Here is a 21728-nt window from a genome sequence, read left to right on the forward strand (position 1 = left end):
ATAAATAAAAATTAAAAAAAAAAAAAAAAAGGAATGTCTCAATCAAGGGAACTTTGGCTAACTTAGGATTTCTAAGACTACATCCTAAACTGCTTAAAAAAAAAGTACTACAGAAATTCTGCCAATTTGAACAGATGACAAAACGTGTGAAATTAAAAAAAAAAAACTTTCAATGATTCAGGAACTTATTTTTAGAAAAAGTTGACTTCATTCTCCAGTGAAAAATAAAAATCTATTATTTGCATGATTTAATATAGTACTATTCTTTCTGAACTCAACTTTTTTGAAGTAAACTATCAATTATCAACTATATGAATTTGTATTATGTTCTGCCTCAGAAATGTTCACACCATTAAGATAAAAATATTATTTGAGGGTTTTTTTTTTTTAAGATTTTATTTATTTATTCATGAGAGACACAGAGAGAGAGAGGCAGAGACACAGGCAGAGGAAGAAGCAGGCTCCATACAGGGAGCCTGATGTGGGGACTCGATTCCCGGTCTCCAGGATCAGGCCCTGGGCTGAAGGCTGCACTAAACTGCTGAGCCACCTGGGCTGCCCCTACTATTTGAGTTTTAAAACAAATGTCTGAAAAAAAAAAAATAAAAATAAATAAATGTCTGGGCTACAGGTTGGAAAAAGAATGGAAAATATATTGCATATAATAATACCACTATATATTAGAGTTTAGAAGTCCTTTTTATCTGTGCCTTAATTCAAACCTCACTACTCTAAAATAGGTATTATTAATCTTATTTGATAGGAAAACTGAAGTTCAGAGAGAGTAAATATTGCGAGGTTAGTAAATGGGAGTCAAATTCAGGTGTTCTGATACCTCAGCCTCAGTACCATCATCTGCCTACAGTTATCTTCATGAAACAACTTCTCTAGTCACTATCAACATTTCAAAAATTATCTCAGAAAATAAGACAATCACATCTTGCACATCATCTAGGGCTGGTCTTAACTATCCTTCAACTCCATTATCTCACTCCAGCCATTCCTCCTGTCTGAAATGCCACTCCTTTTCTCTCCTCCTAACCAAACTATACTCAACTTTTATAACTCAGATGAAACTTCATTTTGTTCACTTTTTTCCCATTTATCTTTAATTTTTAAATAAGGTTTTTAAGGTAGAACTTGAATATTTGTGATTTAATACAATAGAGCCAAGATGGTGTCATGAACATAAAACATAATGAACAAACGCCAAATGAGTATTTCTTAAAATGACACACTGTTACTGAAGTGATACTATTCCTTAGCCACAAGAAAGTATCAGTCTTGTTATTCCACTGTCATACCTCCTAGGAACATATGTACTCAATTTTTATTTTATTTTTTTATTTTTTAAAGATTTTATTTATTTATTCATAGACACAGAGAGAGGCAGAGACACAGGCAGAGGGAGAAGCAGGCTCCATGCAGGGAGCCCGATGTGGGACTCGATCCCGGGTCTCCAGGATCACATCCCAGGCTGCAAGCGGCGTCAAACTGCTGCGCCACCAAACTGCTGCGCCACCGGGGCTGCCTTCAATTTTTTTAAAGGCCCAATTAGTTCATAATAGGTTAACAAAGAGAAGTATCAGTCCACTGTATTAAGATATTATACACAAAAGCTTAGATATTTATATGATAGAATAGTACACACCATTTCAGAGAAGGAAGAGATGATAAAAGGCAGTAAATGTACTAGTGACATAATTTGAATTATCTCCAATTTCTAATAATCCCCAATCTTGGAAGCTCTTTAAACTGATGTCCTACAAGATTCCATCAAAATCCTAGAGGAGAACATAGGCAACACCCTTTTTGAACTCGGCCACAGTAACTTCTTGCAAGATACATCCATGAAGGCAAAAGAAACAAAAGCAAAAATTAACTATTGGGAATTCATCAAGATAAGAAGCTTTTGCACAGCAAAGGATACAGTCAACAAAACTAAAAGACAACCTACAGAATGGGAGAAGATATTTGCAAATGACCTATCAGATAAAGGGCTAGTTTCCAAGATCTATAAAGAACTTATTAAACTCAACACCATAGAAACAAACAATCCAATCATGAAATGGGCAAAAGACATGAAGAGAAATCTCACAGAGGAAGACATAGACATGGCCAACACGCACATGAGAAAATGCTCTGCATCACTTGCCATCAGGGAAATACAAATCAAAACCACAATGAGATACCACCTCACACCAGTGAGATTGGGGAAAATTAACAAGGCAGGAAACCACAAATGTTGGAGAGGATGCGGAGAAAAGGGAACCCTCTTACACTGTTGGTGGGAATGTGAACTGGTGCAGCCACTCTGGAAAACTGTGTGGAGGTTCCTCAAACAGTTAAAAATAGACCTGCCCTACGACCCAGCAATTGCACTGTTGGGGATTTACCCCAAAGATACAGATGCAATGAAACGCCGGGACACTTGCACCCCGATGTTTAGAGCAGCAATGTCCACAATAGCCAAACTGTGGAAGGAGCCTCGGTGTCCATCGAAAGATGAATGGATAAAGAAGATGTGGTTTATGTATACAATGGAATATTACTCAGCCATTAGAAATGACAAATACCCACCATTTGCTTCAACGTGGATGGAACTGAAGGGTATTATGCTGAGTGAAGTAAGTCAATTGGAGAAGGACAAACATTATATGTTCTCATTCATTTGGGGAATATAAGAATAGAAGGGAAGGGAGAAGAAATGTGTGGGAAATATCAGAAAGGGAGACAGAACATAAAGACTCCTAACTCTGGGAAACGAACTAGGGGTGGTGGAAGGGGAGGAGGGCAGGGGGTGGGGGTGAATGGGTGATGGGCACTGAGGGGGGCACTTGACGGGATGAGCGCTGGGTGTTATTCTGTATGTTGGCAAATTGAACACCAATAAAAAAATAAATTTATTATTAAAAAAATAAAAAATAAACTGATGTCCTAGCACAAGGATTTGTCAGTCTGTAATGCATTGATAATATAAAGTAATGAGGGTTGAAAAGACAGTTGGGCTCCATAATGTTATGGTCATTGGTTTAGTGGGAATGCCCAAAATAAAAGCAGGGATGTAATTAGAGATACTAGAAGAGTTTAGTTACTGAAATAGAAAAGAATAAAACACAAGTAGATCCTAAAGTATGTATTTTCAACTAAGTATCTACAATCATAATCATTGTCACACCAATGTCACAACGTATTCTAGTCACTTGTTAATTAAGCTATGAGAAAGGTCTCTCCTTTCCCTCTTTCTCAGTCTAGCATAACTCCAACAAGTAACCAAGACTGCAAATTGCTGCTACACACTCATGCCCCTAAAGAAAATGGTTAGGGAAATTAGTTTTATTGCTGGCAAAGGAGCCCAATTCCTGACCTTCAATGGACTTCAACTGAAGAACAGCACTTAAGTCTAGTATTGAGAAGGACAGACTCACATCTGCTCATCTAACCTTCAGTGTTAACCTTCAGTTCAGTGTTCATATCCCTTAACATCAAGATCTCTTGGTTCTTACCTTTTTCTACCTTTTTTGGGGGGAGGAGGGGGAGGAAGGGGGGAAGAGAGAGAGAAAGAGAATCTTAAAGCAGCCTTCACACCCAGTGCAGTACCAGCCACGGGGCTCAATCTCACAACCTTGACATCATGACATGAGCCGAGATCAAGAGTTGGATGCTTGCTTAACTGAGGTGCCCCTACTTTTTTCTACCTCTTGAGAATATTTAAGGAATTATGAAATAGGAATGGCCAAAAACAAAGGTATTTCTACTAACATGTGTCAAAACTTTGTAGACTAAAAATTTAGTAAAAGTGCTGGTAACTTTGTGCTGACTCATTAAATACATCTAATTTGACACACTATTTTTAATACTTTGTAAAAATTACAGAAATTGAGCATTCTAGTTGAAGCATCTGATCAACAATTACAATACTGTTTTAAATGAAAATATGTACCAGATTTTAAACACTCAATTTATAAACACAGGATAGACAAGAACAGTCAGAAGGCTCAAATCCATACAAATAGTACTATATCTATTGTTTAAGAAAAGTGGTATGTGTCAGTCAGGGTCCTGGCAAAAACCAAAGTATTCTCAAAGAGGTAACTGAGGGGCACATTTTAAAAAGTGTGGGCAGGGTTAAAGGAACCAAACAGGGATGGCAAAGTACTCAGGAACCCACTGCCACCCTTTGGAATGAAGGGGCAGGAGGGAGCAATTACTGAAGAGAAGTTGTGCAATAGCAACTGGAAGAATAACATCCAGCTTCTCTCTGTCGCTCTCCAATACCCTGCCAATGCCTCACACTGCTTAAGTCCAACAAAGGAGACCAAATGAGGCAGTTCAAGTCAACTACCTCTGGGGCTCAGAGCAAGGCAGAGAAGGGGTAAGAGAGGATCTGGAGGGGCAAATAAAAAAAGAAATCCAATACTGGATGTAAAAAAAAAAAAAAAAAAAAAAAAAGAGGAGAATTTGGGAGTCAAGACCTGGTTTAGCTACATTAAGTTACAAAATCCCTGTATAAAGAATATCACTGAGTCTTTATCTCTAACTACAAAATATGGATGATACCATACAGACAGATATTAGGGGAACAAAGTGAAGCTGATATGTGCTAAATACCTAACAAAACAGCACTATATTAAATGTTAGCTGAGATGAAATATAAGACAAACTTTGTATCCTGGTGCCTAACAATGTGTAATTTATAGCAGATTCCCAATAAACTCTGGTTAAATTATGATGTAGAACACACATAAGTGGAAATGAGGAACTGAGATGATTCTGTTTATATTTTTACTTTTGGTTTGCTATCACTGTGCAATCCTTATTAAGGAATACAATCTTACTATATTCAGCTTTTTACACTGTGAAAAGATAAGAACCTTTATCCCAGGAGTGCTATAGGAGAAAAAAAAAACATGTTAAGTATCTTGACACCATGTCACCTCAAGAACTATAGATTTAAGATTTCTCCCAATTGTAAACATCTCCTAACCGCAAACACTTCGATAGCACCCAACTGTCACCCACATGCTAAATGATTTAAAATGAATGAGAGAGTATTCTGGAAATGCAGAAGGCTGGGCAAAAAAAGTTTACAGACAATCACTTCCCAAGAGAAAATTGCATTATACTCTTGATCTGTTTTTGCCTCTGTTATTCAGCTAAAATTAGGTTTCTTCTGTTACTTCTCAGAAGGTTAAAATATAGAGAAAATCCAACGATTTTGTGTTGATGGTCTAAAGATTAAGTATAAGAGCAAAAAGTATCTACAACTTCTAATTTCAATTTTTTTCTTTTCAATGTCTGACACCCAGATGTTCAGCATCTCTAAAAACTTGCATGTAATAAAAGTAGCACGGAACAACATGACTAGCATTGTTGAAAAGAACAGTCAAATACAAAGTCATTTTTTGTTTGTTTTTAAGTGAGGAGGAAATAAACAGAGCCCCATCTAGTGGTCACTAATTTTGGTTGCTAGCGAAGCCTGCGCTATCTTACATTCAAGGGAAAGAGTCAACAAAGAAGATAAACAAAACTTTCTATTTTAAATATTGTATTCTGTATTAAAAAGCATAACAGGCTATTAAGCTGCTTCGTAGCAATATATATTTAGGTTGTAAAGTTGGGAGAAAATAAGGAATAAAAAGCTTTTTAATTTAAATAGCTATATATTTGGTATTATATGTGAGACCAGGAGACAAAGAGGGATATTTGCTTTGGTGGCAATGATATTTTTAGTATTTCTCACATGTTTACAAGTCATTTGTATTTCACTTTCTGTGGCCTAACCACATGCTCATATCCCACTGTTGGTATTTTCCTTACTGATGTGTAAACTTACTTATATATAAAGAACACTTGCTTTTATGTGTCAAAACTTTAAAAAATTGTTCTTGATTGTATGGCAATTTTCCAATACAGGTATTTCAAATTTTCTTAATGAGCTCAAAATCACTTATCTTTCTCTTTATGAGTCTTGGGCTCTATACCTGTCTTGGGAGAATCTTGCTTACTCCAAGAGTATATTTTAAAAATTCTCTTATGTTTCTTTCTGTTACTTCTATAGTTTATCTTTTTGCTTAAATCTTTCATCCATTTCAATTCATTTTAATGTTAGGAATAGGTGAGATCAAAATTTGATGTTATCTAAATAGCTAGTCAGTTACCTCAACACCAGTTGTTGAATCATGATCTCTTTTTCACCCACAATCTCTATTTAAATAAGCTACATTTTGGTGTATGAATTCTTACTATCTAGATGGTATGGACTTCTAAAATAAGCTCTTGAAATAAACTACCAAACCGTTTTGTTTCAATTTGTACTCCCACCAGTCAGAAAGGTGCTTATTTCCCTGAATTCTTTACCAACATTCTACATTATTTCAATAGCTTTTTCAGAGTGGCAAAAAACAGTAAGTAGTTCAATTTCCATTTATTTGATTAGTAAATAAATCAAACATTTGTTCACACTGTTCTTTATTTCTTCAATTATTTATCTGTTCATATTTTCGGTCCATTTTCACACTAGAACACTAATGTTCCTCTTTGATTTTAAACATTCAATATTTACTAACATTTGCCCTCTAATTTTGTAATATTTTGAAGAGGGTGAAAATTTGTATTTAGTCCCATCTACCAAGCCTTCTGTAAATTCTTCTCTTAATGCTTACAAAATCTTTTCAGAGGACGAAATCTATTTATCAATACATCTACCATTTTGGTATTCATTCCTTCTTAATTCAGGATCCAAATTTCACCTGAGGTCTCTTCAGTCTGAAGAGTATCCTACAGCATTTCTTGGTATGCAGGTCTCCTTGCAATGAATTCTCTAATTTTTATCTGAAAAATGTTCAGATAAAACATTTTTATTACCTTCATGTTTTATGGATATTTCTGAATTTAAAATTCCAGGTTGACAGCTTTATCCTTTTGGAACTTTAAATAGGTCATTCTATTGTTTCCTAACCTCCATCATTTCTGATAAGTCATCCTTCATTGATATTTTAATTCCTCTGCATTGTGAGTCTTTTTTTTCCCCTTTGGCTGCATTCCATTTTTGCTTTCTACCTTTGATGTTCAGCAGTTTAAGATGTGCCTAGATGTGGTTTTCCTTATATTTATCCTGCTTGGGATTCACTTAACTTCTTGGATTTGAAATTTATTTAAATTATATAAGTAAATTTTCTAGCAATTACTCCGTCAAATAATTTTTACCGTTTCATCTCTCCATTCATATGTTAGTTCAATACTGTTCCCATTGGCTCTGTTCATTTTTTGTAAAGCTTCTTCTCCATTCTTTAGACTGACAAATTTTTACTGGTCTTCAAGTTCACCAACTTCTACCTCTATCATCCCCAATCTGTTAAATCCAGTCAGTGAAATTTTCACTTCAGATATTGGACTTTTTAGTTCTAGAATGTCTATCCCTTTTTATAGTTTCCACTTCTCCACAGATTATCCATTTGTTGAGTCATTATCATGCTTCTTCCTTTAAGTCATTGAAAATATTATAGTTGCTTTAAAGTCTGTGAATTCTGCTAATATTAAGGCCTGCTACCATTTGAGGGAGATGGTGTTGACAGTAGGTCATATTTTCCTGATTCTAGTAACTGCTTATTATAAACTGGATATCGTGGATGATATATATGTTGTAGAGACTTTCAGAGTCTCTTATCTCCAGAAGAGTGAGGATTTGCATTATATCAGGCAGTTAAATCAATGGCTAATTAAGTTGGACTTCTGGAGGCCTGGTTACACTTTTTTAGAATGAGTCTTGAAGAACCAATTGTTTACTAAGCCCCTTTAATTTGGCAGGAATCAAAAACCAAATTCAGTCTCCCCTGCTAAAGATACCTGTAACATTTGTAGTTAGCATCTTCAGTCTTACAGCTATTACGGTATCTTCCATCAACAATTCAAGGGTCATCTAGGTATTTTGGGAGAGGATGGGGAGTTTTTTCATAGATTTTAAGGCTATCATCCTGTAACTCCCTCCTTTCTGGAATTTATCAATTTCCAGCCATTCTCACTCCCAAACTCTACTCCTTGACAACTCAAACCATTAAGACCCTGGTTTTCTGCTTGCTTTCCAGTTGCCTTGTGCTGCATCGACTTTTCCTCAAGAGGAAAGCTGTATAAAAAAATTTTTTTAAACATCTGGCAGTTTTCAAAAGGATATCTTCAACTAAGTTCTGAGATATAGTATCCTTGAATCTGCATGTGATGTTGTCATAGGAAAGCTTAGCCTAACATAAAGTATACATTATCTCTAAAATAGAGCTACTGTACTGCTTTTAAAAACTGATCTTTAAAAGGTATTCTTGCATTATCCAATACTTGGAACTGTAATGGCTTCTAGGAATAACTAAATATGCTAAACATTTTGTCTTTTACTATAAGTAACTTGTATAAGTATTAATTCATTTAGTCTTTCAATAAATATAACCATTGTGTATCAGGTGCCAGATATTCTACTAGGTGGTAGATATATAGTACCAAAAAAGAAATAGGCAAGGCTCCTATTCTGTGGAATCTTCATTCTAGTACATCTAAAAAACTGAACAAAGACATTTTAGACCATGTCTTTCCAAAGAATGATATGGGTGACTTTGCAAGGACCTAAATTATAATAACGTGATGCCCTTTTCTTCATAAGCATAATTTTTAAAGAAAAATTAATTTCATATTTGGGTATATATGGTAGTTCCATAATCTAAACGAATACTAATCAAAATCCATTTTAAAGCTTTCTTTTTAGGCACACCTGGGTGCCTCAGCGGCTGAGTGCCTGCCTTTGGCCTCAGGCATGATCCTGGGGTTCCAGGATCAAGTCCCATATTAGGCTCCCTACATTGAGCCTGCTTCTCTCTCTGCCTATGTCTCTGCCTCTCTCTGTGTCTCTTGAATAAATAAATAAAATCTTTAAAAATAAAATAAAGGGGGATCCCTGGGTGGCTCAGAGTTTAGCGCCTGCCTCCGGCCCAGGGCTTGATCCTGGAGTCCCAGGATCAAGTCCCACATCAGGCTCCCTGCATGGAGCCTGCTTCTCTCTCTGCCTACGTCTCTGCCTCTCTCTCTGTGACTCTCATGAATAAATAAAATAAAATCTTAAAAAAAAATAAAGCTTTATTTTTATCAATGTGGGACTCAATCCAGGTCTCCAGGATCATGCCCGGGGCTGAAGGCGGTGCTAAACCACTGAGCCACCTGGGCTGCCCCAAAATAAAGCTTTCTTTTTAAAAGACTATATATACCCTTGATGGCAACTCTGTTTTTCATTGTAAGAATGGTTTTCTGACACCATGAATAGCTGACAATTTAAGTTATACAAAAAGGAATCGCTGGTTATCTGACCAAACAATCTCGTATAGAGAACATTCATTTGGGTCACTGTGCATAACTTTAGGAATCAATACTGGTAAATAAACAATGGGGTAAATTTAGCTCTGCACTTCCTCCAATATTAAATAAAGGTTTCCGGGACACGTGGGTGGCTCAAGTGGTTAAGCGTTGTCCTCCGCTCAGGTCATGATCCCAGGGTCCTGGGATCAAACCCCACGTTAGGCTCCTTGCTCAGCAGGGAGCCTGCTTCTCCCTCTCCCTGCTTGTGCGTGTGTGCGCTCTCTGATAAATAAATAAATAAACAAATAAATAAATATCTTAAAAAAAAAAAAAAAGGTTCCCAAGGCAGTGAGAAAAGAAATATCTATCTTTCCATACTATCTCCTATATAGAGAGTTGCAAACAATAGCTTATCAAATTTAAGTATGGCTAGATACAATTTAATGTAGTAACTGACTACTAAAAACTAGAATTATCATAAACCATCTTTTCATCAGGCCACAACTAGAAGTGATGTAGTAAAAATGATGTGTCCATACATAAGCTAATTTTGGCCTAAAGTAAATAGAGCTTTTGTAAACATGAATTATCTCATTAAGAGAACTCTGAGGCATTTAATTTTTTTGGATTTTCATATATGGCTTTCTCTAAACAGAGATAAATCACTGAAGTTTATTATAATAAGGTTTGGTGTTATTGAAAAGATTATTTAAATGTTTAAAGTTTTTAAGTTATATAATTCATTTTGCCAACCTCAAATCTGAAATTACTATATTTTCTTCAATAAATCTATCCCCCAATATAGCTGCCAAATTTAGCCATCATAGCAGTGCAAGCTCTGGGCATAATTCTTACTGTCCAAATGATAGTAAGACAGACTCATAAAAACTCTGAACTAGTAAATTTTTTTTTTAAAGATTTATTTATTTATTTATTTATTTGTGATAGACACATACAGAGAGAGAGAGAGAGAGGCAGAGACACAGGAGTAGGGAGAAGCAGGCTCCATACCAGGAGCCCAACGTGGGACCCAATCCCAGAACTCCAGGATTGTGCCCTGGGCCAAAGGCAGGCGCCAAACCGCTGAGCCACCCAGGGATCCCCCACACAATCTGTTAAAAATATAATAGCCACAGTAATAAATTTTTGGAGTAGCATAAAAATGCTTAAAAATAACAGCTAATACATGGATAGACTTCACAGAAATCCACAAAAATCTCTAAAATGGTATCCTAAATCATGAATAAGTGTTCTAGGGACAGAAACCATAGCTTTCAAGAGATTCTCCAAGGAGTCTAAAGTATAACACAAGGTTAACAGCTACTGCTGAGATATTGGAATATAATTTGCCAGTAAAAGTTAACATCAGTTTCTGTAAATTTTCTGCCCTCAGTAATTTATATTAGTATTTTATTTGTATCTGTGTTAATTGGTAGCTCAGTTAAAACACACTTATATCCCCCATTAAGATCTGAAGTTACAGTTCTTTCCCAAAGAGTTAAGTTGGGGGGAAGGTTAAAAAATCACTTTCATCCCTAAAACAAATGTCTCAGGTTCATAATGCAAGAATAAACATGAGGTATGTATATGGCCTAAAATAATCACATTTAAAAAATAAAATAATACAAATAAAGGTAATCAATATTATATATGCACAGAACTGATTATAAAGATGTATATTGAAGATATTTTTAATGCTATTATGTCATCTTCACCTAAAATGGCAATTACCACTGGAAAATGTTTTTATCATTCTTCAAAAAGTCAATGACTATCTCTATTTAAAATGTAATGGGCAAAGAGGTAAAATATTTGATGTCCACTGAGAAAGAATCAGCAATGATGCTAGAAATACAATCTAAATGCCTTTAAATTATTTGAATGTCTCCTCAGAAACATGAGCATATTATATGCAGCTCTACGGAAATCTGGGTTCTATTTATTGCTACCAAGTGGTTTTGTGGCTTTGGTTCAGTAACAACCCGTTTGTATCATCTGTAAAACAGGGAAAAACATAACTGTAGCAGAGATGATAATATATACTTACCTGTTTCATTTTCATTTTCCTCCCAAGCACATAGGAGGACCACATTTTCCATTCCACTTGCTGTTACAGTAGTCATGTGTCTTGTCCTGACCAATGCAATGATGTATGCCCCTTCCAGAACTGGTCCCTAAATCATCCGTCACTGGCGTAATGAATGTAGTAATCCTAGTGGTAACTCCAAGTAGGCCATAGGGGCAGCTGAGTTACAAGACAGAAGAAATGTGCATACCGGAGTTGAGTCATCCACATGGTTCTTTGTGTGAGTGGGCAATAAACTTTTATTGTGCTCTTGAGATTTTGGGGTTGTTTCAGAAACAACTATTTTAAGCTACCTTAGTGGGGGGAAATGAAATAAAAATTTAGAATACCTGGGGTGGAGGTGGCAGGGATTTTTAAATACTACACAAATGTGGGGTAATAACAGCAACTTTTTATCCAGAGAGTAAAGTATGGACTTTGGAATCACAGTCCGAGTTCAAGTTCAGCCTCTAACACTTATTGTCTAGCTGTGTGATAATTGGGTTAAATTACTAAGACAGTTTCTTCAACTATAAAATAGGAGTAATAACATCTACAGTCCACAAGATTATTAGGATTAAGTGAAATAACATATACAAAAAAATGCAGCATAGGCTATGGTACATATTAACCACTTAACAAATATTAGCCAAACTATTATAAATATCTAGATGGCACAAATGTAACTAAACCACCTACAGAATAAAATTTGTAATGTCACACTTTAAGGTTAAAAATAAACTGCTGGCTCAGAAAGGACTCATCTAATATAATCAGAAAAGTTAGCCATTTGGAAGTTTGGAATACATCATTATAGTACATTAATTTCTTTAAGGTAAATATAAATAATGTTTTTAGTCTCATGTTTATACAGCTACAAAACCTACCTCAGTGTTCTAATATTAAAAATTAGATAATTTTGATTCAACTACTTATAAATGGGGGTAATTCAAACAGATTATTAGCACAGGCAAGTTTCAGTTTTCAGCAAGTTTTTTAGAAAGACTCAACTATGCTACTCTAAGCTCTGTCCTTTAATTAGTTTCTACAATTTCACAGAAAAAGAAACTGAAAGTTCAGAGTAAACTGTTCCCACATTCCACAAAGCCTCTCCAAAGAGAGTTCTTAAACAGCTTCACAAACATACACCTGCCACATTTACCTATTTTGAAGCCTATTCTTGTTTAGGAGGTAGAATGGAAAGGTACTTTGTGGTTTTAATAATACTCATTACAAATAATATTAATTAATCAATTAAAAAAAGCAAGCTGCTGCACAAGGAAAAAGTACTATTCATTCTATTTTTCCAATAAAAAAAAATTAAAACATTTTAGCTGGCTTATTTCAGACCCTCTTTGTTCAGAAGGGCAAACCAATAGGAAATAGTTAGGATATCCTGGGCCGGACGAAGTGCCCAGAAACACTAAAAATGCCAGGCATGATGGAATGCTTAGAGGCATTAAAAAGTTAAAAAAAAAAAAAAAAAAGTTTTAAAATAGGTTATTAAAAAAAAAAGATATCTAGTTGTCAAAAGATTTTTGAACTGGTTAAAATACTCATTGCTACAGAGTAATAGAAGGGAAATTCTAACCTTGTCTGAAATCTTAGCCAGGTCTGCCTACTTTTTTGAATTTCAATTTCCTCATCTGAAAGTTGAAGTGACTGGACCAGGTAATGTCAAAAGTCCATTAGTTCTAAAAGACGACAATTTAAATATACTGCATAGTTTTAATATACAGCATACTCTAGGGTTAAAAGTGGATAATTAAGATTTTTCTGAGATAAATAATTTTTGTTTTAAAAATAGCTCCAAATTCTCTAAAATGTTAGTATACTCTTTTGTTTTAGTAAATCCAGTGGAATGAGTGGATAGTCTTCTCCTAACTGATTGACATGTCTTTTGAGACCAAATACAGAAGACATATGTCACTGAACCGGAATTGCTAAGCTGAACTGAAAGTCAGGATATAAGACCTCTTGGCTTTACAATTCTCCCAGAATGACTGTGCTTCACTCTTTTTCTCTGCCCATAAAATAAATGTTTCATTGGATTAGTACTAAAGTATGTCTTGAAACACTCTGAACAACTCAGACAAGATTGTTACAGAAGAAATTTTTTTCATTATTAGTAACTTGTCATAGCAAGTCTAAGTATAAAAACAAAAGTTGGGGATCCCTGGGTGGCGCAGCGGTTTGGCGCCTGCCTTTGGCCCAGGGCGCGATCCTGGACACCCAGGATCGAATCCCACATCGGGCTCCCGGTGCATGGAGCCTGCTTCTGCCTCTGCCTATGTCTCTGCCTCTCTCTCTCTGGGACTATCATAAAAAAAAAAAAAAAAAAAAATTTCCCATGAGACTACTGCATAGGGAAGTCCTGTTACCTCACACATTGGAATCAGTTACAATGAAAAGAAATCAATACAAAAGGCTCTTGTAATATAAAATGTCTGGAAAAGTGACTAGTTCCATTGCAGCACCAGATTTTAAATCTCTGACCTACGTAAACAGTGTGTGAACTAATCTACCCTTCAATTTATGAGCAACCAACACTTCTTAAATAGGCATTTGTAAAATTGTGGACTGATAAGTGGGTGTAAAGGCAGAAAATAAAACAACCATTTAGAAAAGCCTATCATCACAAGATACATTATGTATACTACAATGACTAATTCTTTCATCCAAATCAAGCATGGTAGTGGTTACCTGATAAATGGTTAAACATAGTCAAATATAGCCAAATCAAAAAGACGTCTCCCTATAGCAAGGAACACCCTTTAATTAAAAAAAAAAAAAAAAATTTAAGAACCTTATTATGGATGAATAATATCCTTTGGCTTTTTACATAAACATAATACACTTTACCAATGTCCTTATCAAAACTTTCTGGAATCATGTTGTAGGTTGAATAGTGGCCCTCAAAATATACGTTCCCATCCTAATGTCTGGAACTTGTTAATATCTCACTTAGAAAAATTTTTAGCAGTTTATTTATAATCGCCAACCTGGAATGATTTGTGGAGATAAGACAGGAGTCAGGTCTTGAAAGAATAGAGGACCTTAGATAAGGAGAGAAAGTGGAAAAGAGTATTCCAGGCAGAGACAAAGGCATAGGAAAAGTCATGGGGGCAAAACTATCGATGTTTTTTTTAATGTATTTACTAAATAGATCAACTGACTTAGTATGGACAATGGTGAGACACTAAAGGTTAGATTGTGGAAGGCTTTCAATGCCATGAAAATTTGAAATTTATCTGTGGGAAGCAAATGGAGATTTGTAAACAAAAAGAATAACATGATCATTCAGAAACCAGGTCATTAATGAAATTTCAGCCCGAGAAGACAAGAGAAAGTGGTCTGAAACTTTGTACCACATTAGCTGTGTCTTTAGACCAGCACTATCCAACAGCACTTTCTGAAATGATGGAAATATTCTAGACCTGCACTGTCCAGTACGGTAGCCAGTAGCCACATATGGCTATAGAGCATCTGAAATGTGACTGGTGCAACTGAGGAACTGAAACTTGAATGTTTTTAAATGTTAACTAATTTAAACTTAAATAGCCTCACATGGCTAGTGATGATACATTGGACTGAGTAGCTCCAGACTATAGTTTTCTCATTTATAAAATGCAGAGGTTAAATTAGAACACTAGTGTCTCTAGGATAAGTTCCACAGCCAAATAAAGTTACTGCAACATTCTGAGAAAAGTAAATGGGTATTCAAGCAGGTGTACCTGAGCATGACTCGAACAGTTCCAGATCTGTAGCCTTGTCATTTCACTCTTTATCTCTGTGATTAATTTAAGAGACCCAATCTGTCTCTTGATTAGTGATTTTTCAAACTGGTCTTTAGGTTGATGTTTCCCAGGAATCTATAGTTAAATATCTAAAGCATCTAATTTAACAGAATTTCTGTTTAAAGAAATATATATTTCATGCAAAATGCCCCTAGAGTCACACTGTCCAGTGTAAACACACACTGGATCAAAGACTTAGTATCAATAAAAGAATATAAAGTCATTCATTAAAACCCATGTTAAAATGGTAGTATTTTGGATACACTGGGTTGTATTATGAAATTAGTTTCACCTGTTTCTTTTCACTTTAATTTAGCCAATAAAAAATCTCAAACTACTTTTATGACTCACATTAGACTCTATCAGACAGCATTGTTGTAGAGAAAGTGATGAAATAGATACCTTACAGTATACATACTTTATTCAGTTAGGACTTATTACTGTCAAGCTTTATACTAAGTGCTGAGACCTTAACAGTGAACACATTGGTCTCTATCGTCGTAATTTAAATTATCTCCTACACTTCTAATGCACATTTCACATATATTATCGCATTTATGGTAACGCATAAGGATAATTTTAGAATACTTTATCGTTTGGGGGAGCAAATGCCAATACTTGACTTAGAAATCATAAAATATAAAGAACTAATATTAATTGGTATCTATTTTTGTGATACATTATTATGCTACATAGTGTTTATCTGGAAGCCTAATCACATTCCCAATAGCTTTTCCTGGTTTTTTGATTCCCTCCTTCTAACTAGTTTGCTCCCCCCCCCCTTTTTTTTAAGATTTCATTTATTTATTCATGAGAGACAGAGAAAGGCAGAGACATAGGCAGAGGGAGAAATAGGCTCCATGCAGGAAGCCGGCTGCAGGACTTGATCCCAGGACTTTGGGATCACGCCCTAAGCCAAAGGCAGATGCTCAACCGCTGAGCTACCCCAGGCATCCCAGTTTGCTCCCTCTTTATGGCTCACCTCTCCCACACTGTCTCTTCAACTGGCAACTTGCCTGCTATTCACATTACAACATGGCTATTTAGACTTTCAGGGGTCTCCAAAGAAGGAAAGAGGTTGAAAATGTAAAGTATATATAATATTAGGCAGCCAATTCCAATTTTTGGACCCAAGACTGAGGTTTTGAAGTTTCTTTTGGGCTTAAACTTGGTGATTTCTGTAGGATTTTGCTTCATACTTCAATGTACAAACTTAAGAACTAAAAGCCTCAGTTTTGTCCTACTGAAGCTTTCACATAAGAAAACTATTCCAAATAGGACTTCTAAAACAAATTAACTAGTAGTATTTCTTTAGCAAATGATTTTTAAAATAAAATACTAGGTAACATCAATAGGTCAAGAATATATGTTTTTAAGGCTAACGGGATTGCTTTCAAGAAACTTACCAATAGGGGATCCCTGGGTGGCTCAGCAGTTGGGCACCTGCCTTCGGCCCAGGGCGTGATCCTGGGGTCCTGGGTTAGAGTCCCACATCAGGCTCCCTGCATGGAGCCTGCTTCTTCTCCCTCTGCCTGTGTCTCTGCCTCACTCTCTGTCTCTCTTATGAATAAATAAATAAAATCTTAAAAAAAAAAAAAACTTACCAATAAACTAAATGTTCCGGTTTTATGGACAGCTACAAAGAAAGTGATACCAACAAAACTACTTTATCGAAAGGTGGTAATTTCCCCCCACCCCATAGAGCAAGTATTACTGACATACGATAGCTATTGAGAAACAAATGAAGTACCCAAGTTTTAAACACCCAAAATGATTTCATTGCCTTTTTTGAAGTCTACCACCATCTGAAATACAGATGTGTTTAGCAAAGTAATATTATTCCTCAGTCTTTAACTGTGCAGGTGTGGTTATAAACATAGTTGTTTCAATGTTATACATCTACCAGCAAACAAAAAATTGTTATAAAAAAAAAAAAAAAAGCAGAAAAAAATAACTACTCCTGACTGGAAAAAACATTTTTGCCTAACAAAAATATAGCTATTCTCTGTAAGTAATCAGATCAGCATTTTGCTAAAAAGGAGTCAAACCAAAATCTTCAAGCTAAAGTACTCCTTATATGATCATGAGTCCTTTCAATCATTAAACTACTAGTGCTAACAAGCCCAATACAATGAAATCAAGTATTAAGTTTATAATTCAACTTTTCTTTGGTCTTCAACCCAAAATGGCCTATTTTTCATATGGGCCTCAAGCAATTAAAGAGCATAATGCTTAGTGCAAAGTCAGTCTGCATTTTACAATCGTCACTTGTTAGTAGCATCAGGAAAACAATTTCCTAAAATCTCCTTTATAACCTAAAGAGAGAATATAAAGAGGCAATTCAGATGTAAATATAACAAAATTTATTCCCAGCTTACTCTGTGCCCAGCACTAGACTAGGAACTTTAACGCGTTATCACAATTATTTGTTCTCCCTCCTCCCCCTTGATAAACTCAGAGAGCTGCATTTTTCAATCCTCAGTGCCCTTCAGATAAAAAAAGCAAAGCAATGCAAAGCTGGGAGGGTGGGAGATGATTACAAACCAAAGAATTTCTGTGATGAATCTAAATTGTCTAAGATAAAATAGGAATCTGCCAAAATACATGAGATTCAAATGTTTAAAAAGTTTGCTTCAAATCACCTATATTTAATTCTATCTACCAACCCCACGAAGAACAAATAGTATCTTTCAATCTGATCCCATTAAAGAGAATGGCCCCAGTGTCTTACATTCACAACTGCAAAAATATTACTTTTCCTACTTCAAATTTATGAAATGCATTTCTTTTCCACTAAGATGCTAAAGTGTCTTTAAAAAGATACTAATCTTAGTCTCGTACATTACATAGAAAAAACCATATATATGGTTTCTTTTAGTCAAGTAAAGAGGCACCCCAAATTCTACAAATCACCATGAAAATTTTAAAAAGAAAATTTAACACTGGTTAGATGATATGTAAAAGGGACTCTTCTTTATATAAACTAATTAATGATCAATCCAGGCCTTCCCCAAATGAAACAAAATTTTAAGTAGCTACTGTCTGGAGACTTGGGTTGTGTTTCAACTCCTAAAACATGCTGCAGTTTTAAAAGTCTTACTGGAATCCTCCTGGAAGTCAACAATATTGGAAAAAAACACTTTACCATTAGTTGCCAAGTGTAATTTTTTCCCCCTAAGACACCTTGTGATGACATCAAAATAGTTTCCATGGAGGCATGAAATTTAAACTTCAGTTATATTGTATACAATAATAAGAAAGAATATTAAAGAAAAAAGGTTTGTTGCTGTTATTACATAATTTGATGAAGTCCCAAGCCTTAATTCCAAATCTTTATCATGGAATTCCAAGTAGTGAGGGAAGAACATTTGAAAGTAAGAATTAACAATAGATCCTCACCATTTTCCACAGAGAGAGAAGTGTTTACGTTTTAATTCATTTCAGTCAGTTGGGTGTTAAAGAAGCACAAAAAGGCAAATACGGTAATAGCTTGAATTATAAACAGAAGTGGAAAGCTGCCTGTTAAGATGGTTAATTGGCAAACTGAAAATGAAAATAAAGCATACCGTCATCCTTCATATAGCCAAGAGTCAAGGAATCTAGGTTAAAATATTTTTTTAAAAAAATGAGTAAGACAGCCATGTTCTTATAAAAAGAAAGAAAAAAAAAAGGTGGAACGGAAAGAAGAGATCGCAAACATTCTAAGGCAACCATGGTGAAAGGCTGCTTTATGCCTCTACTATTTATTTACTAGCATTCAAAACTAGCATTTCTAGTCAACACCCGGGTTTGAAAATCGCAGCAGCACGGAAACACTGTCCTTTCCGACAGAACATTCTGCAACGTTTTGAGTAAATATTAACCTGAATAAAGCATCGTTCGCGTATTTCCACCTTTAACGACCAATGGGAAAACTTACGACCTCTCTTTCTCCCATATACAGCCTTAGCCCCTTTCTCTCCTCTTTTATTTACTGCCCTTGTCGCGGGGTTAATGAACCCTAAATTTCTTTTTCTTCTTCCCATTAACGGAAATGGGGGGAAAGAGCAACGAGAGGGAAACCCAGATGACACAGAAAACTAGAAATTAAAAACAGTGGCGTCCCTCGCCGGGTACTCCCTGAAGGTTTAGTAAGCGGGCGACAATCCCGGAAGACCCCTTATTAACACATACTTTAACCCCAAGGAAACACCATTTTTCCACAAGTTTAATTTCTGCCTTTGGAAGGGTTGGCAGTTCGGCGGGGTGAACCTTCCCGGTACAAGCACCCCTCCCTGGAGCCTCCTGCAGCAGGGGTCGGGGGCTCTCGCCCCAGCTCTGACTTCGCAGCGAGGCCCGGAAATCGGTCCCGTTACAGCCGATTTCACCCGTCAGGAATGCGCTCCTCCCCCGCGGCCTCCCCCGCGGCCTGCCCCGGCGGCGGCGGCGGCCCGGGCGGTACCGCAGGGAGCGCCCTCCGCCCGTCACGGCACGGCTCGGTCCGGCGCCGACTCCACAGACCGACTGCCCGGGCCGGGCGCGCAGAGCGCGGGGCGGATCCCACGCTCGGCCTCAGCCTGCGCCGCCAGGGGGGCGCCGGCGCCGCGGCCGCGCGGGGGACGCGGAACCAGCCCGCGGCCTGACCCCAGGACTGGCCCGACTCCCGGGGCTGAGCCCGAGAGGGGGCGCCTTCCCGGGGGATTTCTGAATCCATTTCCGTCCCGGGGAGGGGCGCGAGGGCAGCGGTCGTGCCGGAGCGCCTGGAGTCGGAAACGGGAGCCGCCCCGGCCCTCCCGCACCCAGGCGCAACCTCCTCCCGAGCCGCCAGTACCTTCAACGCCTCGGGGCGGCGGCGGGCGCCGGAGTGCGGGTGAGCAGGCCCATCCCTCGGCGGCGGCGGCAGAGGCCGGAGGAGGCACCGAGGAGGCGCCTCTCAGCTGGGGCGGGGGGAACGCAGAAGAGGGGTCCCGACGGCCGCTTTCCCGAACTCCTCCTCCGCAGTTCTGTCTTGACGGCTGTTCCCGGGAACCAGCGCCCCAACTGCCATTCTCCCCCTCCTTCAGCCCCCGCTGTCCCCGCCTCCTCCTCCCACTGCTTCCTCCGGCCCCGGCCCGCCCCGCCCCGCCGCCCGCCCGCGTGCCGTGCGTCATGGCGTCACGCCCACCCGGCCAGCCGCAGGCGGCGCTAGGACCCAGCGGTCCGCTCGCGCGCTTTCGCCCGGGCCCGGCTCAACGCGTTCCGCCTGCGGCCGGGTGGCTGGGAGGGCGGCCTTCCCGCTAGTCCCCGGCGAGGGCCGGTCGGCCGCCCTCTCTGCCGCTCGGCCGTGGCACTTCGCCCCGAGCGGGCGGGGCTGTGGCGCAGGCGTCGCCTCTGGGGGTGGATGGCGTGGCTGGAGTTCCCTCGTGCTGCTGGATGCTGGGCTTGAGCACCGTGGCCCCGGTGTTCCGCACGCAGCTCAGCATTCGTTCCTCTGTGCTCTCACGGTTCACCTGTTAGATGGGCAGCCCCAGCAGAGAGCAAGGCCGGGACGTTGCTGCGAGTTTCTGCGGCCCTGCGCGTGGAAACGTCCTCCCCGCCGGGGCGGCGCCCCCTCGCCTTGGCTCCTCCGCGGGGGCTGCGAGCGGCGGCGCTTGGCCACAGCCACCGCGAAACACCCCGTGTGCGGGTGCCCAGGACACCTGCCCTCGCCCCTCGCCTGCTCCCACATCTCTTAATTTCACAGTCACTCGACCATTCGGGATCCATACTTCAGTACTTACTGATACATTCGGAATGATTTTCATCCGGCCTTTTCTGTTCCATCTCCTCTTAGCCTTTATGCCAGTCACAGCGCACACACCCCACTTCGAATTTTTCTTTTTCTTTTAAACCTGCATATGGCTTAGTATCAGTTCTTTTTAGTTGAATAGACCATTCACTACAGACCTGGTCCTTTCCCTCATAGTTGATTTCAAAATTTAGAGTCTTTAGAGTATTCTTTGGAATATTGAGAAACAACGTGGTGGACGCTGGACAGAATGTCCATTCACCATCTGTTACTTGACTATATCACTCTATCAATCCTTGTTTTAGTGTGTCTAATTTAAATTAGAAACAAACCAAGGAGCCATGGCCTATCAGACGGTACTTGCTATCTTTGGTGACCCAGTAAATGTTTACCAATTAGAAAACTAAACAAGCTAAGCAGTTTAGGTCCAAGGTTTTTTGTTTGTTTGTTTTTGTTTTTTGTTTTTTTTTACCACAAATCTTAAAGGAAATAATGATGAGTATGTTCATTTTCATTTATTGGAAGTTTAAAGCTGTTATATACTCCTTTAAGTACTATTTGAAGGCTGCCTACAATTTAATCAATGGGATACTTTGCACAAGTAGTATAAGAATAGTATAAATGGATTTATGGAACAGTACTCATACATAATATAATCCTTAAGAATATATCAACATGTTGAACATTTCAGAACAGATGGGGTATTGGTGTGGAAAGAAGTTTTGAGGAAAGAGGCTCTGCAAAGTGGAAATGGTCTTATACTCTGTATAATTGTCATATTTTC

At 38.1% G+C, this 21728-nt stretch overlaps 1 protein-coding gene across 2 annotated transcripts in view; it reads right to left on the reverse strand.

Moving 5' to 3' along the window:
• Window positions 1–20260, reverse strand: part of RNF19A (ring finger protein 19A, RBR E3 ubiquitin protein ligase) — a 52618-nt gene extending 32358 nt beyond the window's left edge. For both annotated transcript variants that reach the window (XM_077846775.1, XM_077846776.1), the window contains exon 1: window positions 20009–20260. The gene's annotated coding sequence lies outside the window, so the exon portion shown is untranslated. The remainder of the gene's footprint in view (window positions 1–20008) is intronic.
• Between the last annotated feature and the right edge of the window lie 1468 nt (window positions 20261–21728).

The sequence above is a fragment of the Canis aureus genome, chromosome 14 (genome assembly GCF_053574225.1).
Source record: "Canis aureus isolate CA01 chromosome 14, VMU_Caureus_v.1.0, whole genome shotgun sequence".
Lineage (NCBI taxonomy): Eukaryota > Metazoa > Chordata > Mammalia > Carnivora > Canidae > Canis > Canis aureus.